Source organism: Hemicordylus capensis, chromosome 4, assembly GCF_027244095.1.
Source record: "Hemicordylus capensis ecotype Gifberg chromosome 4, rHemCap1.1.pri, whole genome shotgun sequence".
Lineage (NCBI taxonomy): Eukaryota > Metazoa > Chordata > Lepidosauria > Squamata > Cordylidae > Hemicordylus > Hemicordylus capensis.
The window spans coordinates 117,756,642-117,762,719 of record NC_069660.1 but is presented as its reverse complement, the minus strand read 5'-3'; the positions used below and the strand labels follow the sequence as shown (position 1 = coordinate 117,762,719).

Genomic DNA, 6,078 nt, shown 5'->3' with positions numbered 1-6,078 from the left:
CCTTCTGGGCCGCCTCTCGAGTATGGGAATCGGAGGCACTGCGTTGCAGTGGTTTCGGTCCTTTCTTGAGGGGAGGGTTCAGAAGGTGGTGCTGGGGGACTACTGCTCGGCCCCGTGGCCATTGGCCTGTGGGGTCCCGCAGGGATCGGTCTTGTCCCCCATGCTGTTTAACATCTACATGAAGCCGCTGGGAGAGGTCATCCGGAGATTTGGACTGAGTTGTCAGCAATATGCAGATGACACTCAGCTCTATCTCTCCTTGTCATCTGATCCTAGGGAGGCGGTGGATGTCCTGAATCGGGGGCTGGAGGCCGTGATGGGTTGGATGTGGGCTAACAAACTGAAATTGAATCCGGATAAGACGGAGGTACTGTTGGTCAGTAGGAGAGCCAATCGGGATGAGGAGATTTTACCGGTTCTGGATGGGGTTGCACTCCCCTTGAAGGAGCAAGTACGCAGCTTGGGGGTACTACTGGACCCGGCTCTGCTTTTGGAAGCTCAGGTGGAGGCGGTGGCCAGGGGTGCCTTTGCACGGCTTCGGCTGGTGCGCCAGCTGCGTCCCTTTCTCGAGAAGGCAGATCTGGCCACGGTTACCCACGCCTTAGTCACGTCGCGGCTGGATTACTGTAACGCGCTCTACGTGGGGCTGCCCTTGAAGAATATCCGGAAACTGCAGCTAGTGCAAAACGCGGCAGCTAGGGTTTTATCCGGAGCTGCCCGTTGGGAACATATCACCCCCATTTTGAAAGAGCTGCACTGGCTGCCGGTTCGTTTCCGGGTCCAATTCAAGGTGCTGGTTTTGACCTTTTAAAGCCCTAAACGGTTTGGGCCCGGGGTATCTGAGGGACCGCCTGCTCCCACGGGTTGCTGCCCGCTTGACAAGGACATCTGAGGGGGCCCTGCTCCAGGTGCCGACAATGAGGGAGGCCCGGCTGTCGTGCACTCGGGACAGGGCCTTCTCTGTTGCTGCCCCCAGACTCTGGAATGCTCTCCCAGTGGCCATTCGTTCCTCGGACTCCATCACGACTTTTAGAAAGCTTTTAAAGACTTGGCTTTTTACCCAGGCTTTTACATGATCGTTTTCTACTGCAGCTTCTTTGTGTTTTTATTTGTTGTATTGTTTTTATGCCTGTTTTTATGTTTTTATATTTTTAACATGATATTTTTATTGTCTTTTTATTGTATGTTTTTAACTTTTGTAAACCGCCTTGGGGTTATTTTTTAACGAAAGGCGGTATATAAATGCAAAAATAAATAAATAAATAAATAAAATAAGTTTGGTGATTGGAGAGGAGAGGAGAGACAGTGAGAGAGCTGCTGCCAGTTCAGCAATGAAGAAGAGAGGCCAGGGTGCAAAGCTGCAGGTGTTTGGATGCATGCTGAGGATTGCTTCATAGCATACAAGTAGTGGTGACCTTGGTTATCTATCCTGATTAAATGCTGGTTAACCAGAGCAGTTTGACTAGAATTGCCCATAAATTCTGGGTTCTCGCAATTAGCTCCGTGGGGTTCACTAATCCTGCTTAACTTTTTAACCAGGATCCTTGTGATTGTATGAACCCGGACCATGTATAATAAGAGTACATAAGAACAGCCCTGTTGGATCAAGCCCAAGGCCTATCTAGTCCAGCATCCTGTTTCATAGAATGGCCCACCAGATGCCTCTGAGACACCCACAGGCAAGAGCTGAGGGCATGCTTCTATAGGCAACCTCTGCTGGAGGTGGCTTATAGCAGGGGCATAGCCACCATTAGGCGACTGGGTTCAAAGAACCCAGGCCACCGCCCCTCAGGGGCTGCACTTTGTGGCTCCGACATACCCCCTGCATCTGATGTCTGATGCGGTGGGGAGGGCTGGTCTAGCTCCCGAACAAGGCTGTGTGGCCCCATCCAAGAGTTAAATGGCCGGCACTGTGGCCAGGAGCGGCTCTCCCTGTCTTAAAGGGAACGCGGCACGAATGCAGCACTGGACCTGATCTAGATCCCGAATGGGACCACGTGGCCATGTTTGGAAGCCAGACCATGCCCCCTGTGCCTCACGTCCAATGTGGGGGCATGGCGAACCCCCGCGTCTGACATCAGACTGGGGGGGGGCGAGCGGGTCCACCACGGCTGCCAGAAATGGGCCACCACTGGCCTGGCTCCGCTACTGGCCTATAGCGCACAGACTATTGGACACTGATAGACCTGTCCTTCATGAATTGGTCTAAGCCCCTTTTAAAGCCATCCAAGGTAGTGGCCATCACCAGATCCTGTGGCAGAGAATTCCATAGATTTATTATGTGCTGTGTGAAAAAAACATTTCCTTTTGTTGGTCCTAAATTTCCCAGCCTTCAGTTTCATGGGATGACCCCTGGTTTTAGTATTGTGAGAAAGGGAGAAAAATATCACTCTCTCTGCTCCGTGCATAATTTTATATGGCTCTATCATATCACCCCGTATTCCCCTCTTTTCCAAACCAAAGAGCCCCAGATGCTGTATTCTAGCCTCATAAGGAAGGTGCTACAGTCCCCTGATCATCTTGGTTGCCCTCTTCTACACCTTTTCCAGTTCTACAATGTTCTTCTTAAGATACAGTGACCAGAACAGTACGCAGTACTCCAAATGTGGCCACAATATGGATTTATATAAGGGCATTGTAATTTTAGCATTTTTATTTTCAATCTCCTTCCTAATGATCCCTAGCATGGAATTTACTTTTTTCATAGCTGCCGCGCTGTAAGCTTTGCTCTCCACTATGACTCCAAGATATCTCTACAGGTCAGATCTCATAAGTGTATATGTGAAGTTGGGTCCGTCCCCCCCCACCCTGCGATATGCATCACTTTACACTTGCTTACTTTAAATTGCATTTGCCATTTTTTCACCCACTCCCCCAGTTTGGAGAGATCCTTTTGGAGCTCCTCGCAATCTCTCTTGGATCATTTATGAATACATTAAAAAGCACTGGTCCCAGTACAGACCCCACTTCTTACTTCCCTCCATTTAGAGAACTGTCCATTTATCCCTACCCTCTGTTTCCTATCCTTCAGCCAGTTAGCAATCCACACAAGAACCTGTCCCCTTATCCCTTGACAGCTAAGTTTACTCAAGAGTCTTTGGTGGGGAACTTTGTCAAAAGCTTTTTGGAAGTCCAAGATTGCAGTGGAGAGAAGTGTTGTAGGGTGGATTTGCCCCATGAGCTTTTTTCAGGATGCTGTGTGTGTCAGTGCAAGGTACCTAATTATTCACCGATTACATGTTTCTCGCACCCTTCCCCCATGGAGTTCAGGGTGGCAAGTATGCTCCACCCATTTTAGCCCTATTTTATCACAACAACCCTGTGAGGTAGGGTAGGATGAGAGGTGCAACTGATCCAACATGACGAAGGGAGCTTCATGACTGCGTGGGGACTTGAACTCAATTTCCTCTCTTCCTGCACTCTATGCACTGTACCCACCCCCTCTTTCTTTATTAGATTTCCATCCTAACATTTCCCTCTTGGCTCCCTGTATTTGAAACTCAGCTTTACTGTAACACTAGACTGATGCTTCCATCTTATCGGGCGGAGTATTTAAAGATAAAGAGAGTTTCTAAGGACTTGTGATTCATCATCAGCCTAAAACCAAAAATCCTTCCTTCTATATCGCTGTAAATGGGAATGTGTTATTTCAAGCAGCTGCTTTCCTGCCTCCGAGCCTTCTCCCCCTGCTTTAGCAGGGTTTCCTTTACAGTTTTTGCACCGTGAGAGTCTAGGTTCATTTATAATTCTCTCATCCTGTGACGCTCTATTGTATTTGTACCTTGCTCCAGGTAATACTTGGAAACACCACAAGCATTGCTATTACACGGTCTATGGGCTTGTTTATCTGTTAATTGATTCTCTCCTGGGGAGGGAGGCTGGCACTACTAACCTAATAGGGCTTAATATGATGAGGACCACAAGCCTTTTGGAATTGCCCACACTACTTGGAAGGCATTTCCCTCACAATTAACACAATAAGCCTTTTTCTTCTCTAGAAATGCATTTTGCAGGCGTTTATTCATTTGCAAGCTAAATCTCCATCAAGGAATGGCAGTAGCAATAAATCCCCACCACCCTGCACAATATAGCTTGTGCATCTTATAGGGCACGAGGCAAATCTATGGTTTACCACACAAGGAAGCCTAGAAATAGCCTGCAAGTTTTGACTTGTAGAATTTCTGCCTGCTTCCCTGCCCACCCACCCCGGCCCCGGCCCCACCCCACAACAAAAGTTTTCCCTTCCAGAGTAGGAAAACTCCAAAAAGATGATGTGGAACTTTTAGTGAAGATTAAATATTTAAAATATTCATGTCATTAAAATTTAATATTACAAACTTTTGTGTCCATCTGTGGTAGTTTGCAATCCTGCTCAAGTGGTGGAGTAATTTAGAAACAGACCTAGCAAAGCACTTATGCATGTACTTAACTCTATGCATATGTATAGATTATTTGCTTAATGGAACTGCTTTCTTGTGTAATAATGAAGCAGAGTGTCTGCAGGGTTATATCCTGTTGCTTTGCTTTGCCAAGATTCATGGGGGGAAAATTCCTTGGAAGCATCACAGTGTCTATTGAACAATGAAAGTAAATGGGACTGCCAAGCACCCACTTCCACCAGTGAATTGAGAGAGGAATTTAAATTACTCCATCTTAGATATTACAGCAGAATTATTTGAGACGGAAGTATGTTGTGATTATGACTGCAGCTACTTGTCTCCCTTGGCGTTCTGCATGGATGCTTTTCTGTTTTATGTACAAGTATTCTATACATCGAGAAGGCAGTCACTTTGCTAAAGGGAGAGCCATTTCTGTAGCATAGAGAATGCAGGAGTGCAGTTTCCGTCAGCATAGGGGGACTGAAAATAATCAGTGTTCATTTCTTATTCCATTTTCTGACACATTTCTTCTAAGTGGGCAATGGCTTAAAATACATTTTGAGGGTTTTGAGCAAATCCCATTCATACAAACTTGGGAACGTGTTCCATGGGTTGCCCTCTTATTCTCTTTATATGTCCATTTTGCTCCTGGAGAATAACCTGGAGTTGCTTTCTAATATGACCACTTATCCTTGGGAAGCAAGCTTTGAGTGCTTGTGCTATTACTGTGTTAGAACTAGGTAAGGGTAAGCTGTTGCTAGTTATGAAAGTATGAATTGCTTTGGAAATGATATATTATATGTCTATTTCTAAAGTGCCGAAGGCCGGGCCTAGATGTTCTGTGAATCATATGTAACTTCTTCCTGCCCTCTTTTTGACAGTAGTGCAGTAAGCAGTCAGTATGCAGACCTACAAAGCTGTGAATTTAAGCGGAGGAATAGTGGAGAGGGCAGGGACTGCTTTGACTCTGCCCCCCGTCAGCCATTCCACACCCCTCACACACCCCAGCTGTGTTTCTCTCTGTGTGGGAAAAATATGGATACCTATATCTGTTCCTCTGTGAATGGAAAAGCAGCCTGGAGGGTGATTTTAGGTAGAAAAAAGCTGCAGGAAAAAGGAATAAACAGTAGGGATGTGTGTAAATTGATTTTTTTGATTCAATTTGTGCCCAAAACAAATCACTCCTGATTTGTTTTTTATCCAAATCTGCCCCCTCCAAATCACCCCAGATTCGATTTGTATTTGCTTTGATTCAATTTAGATTTGGACTGATTCATACCACTTAATAAGGTCCTAGGGGCAGCAAATTTGGGTGGTGGGTAGGTCCCCATGGGTGTCACCTATCATCCAAATTTCAAGGTCGTGGGACACTTGGTTGATTTTTAATTAATTTGTTTTAGTTTTTATTGAGTTTGAACATTTCCACCATAGGAAACAATGAGGATTTGAAGTTGCCATTTCCTAACCCTAAAACAGATCCCCAGCTTTCATTCCCCCCCGCAAAAAAGCTAATCTCTAGCCCTTGTAGAAGTGGAGTTATGGAGCAAAATGTGCAGTCATTATTTTTCAAGTGTTTGGATTCTTTGGTGTATAATGACTTTTCCTCCTAATGAATTCCTATGAGGATTCATTGCACACCTCATTTCTTCTGTTCTTTTTAACTGTCACTGGACAGTGCCAACTGTCAACTACCATGTGC

The 6,078-nt window shown here is 45.9% G+C and overlaps 1 pseudogene; it reads left to right on the top strand.

Moving 5' to 3' along the window:
- Nucleotides 1–214: 214 nt before the first annotated feature.
- LOC128325359 (uncharacterized) lies at nt 215–1,076 on the top strand (annotated as a pseudogene).
- The last annotated feature ends 5,002 nt before the right edge of the window (nt 1,077–6,078 follow it).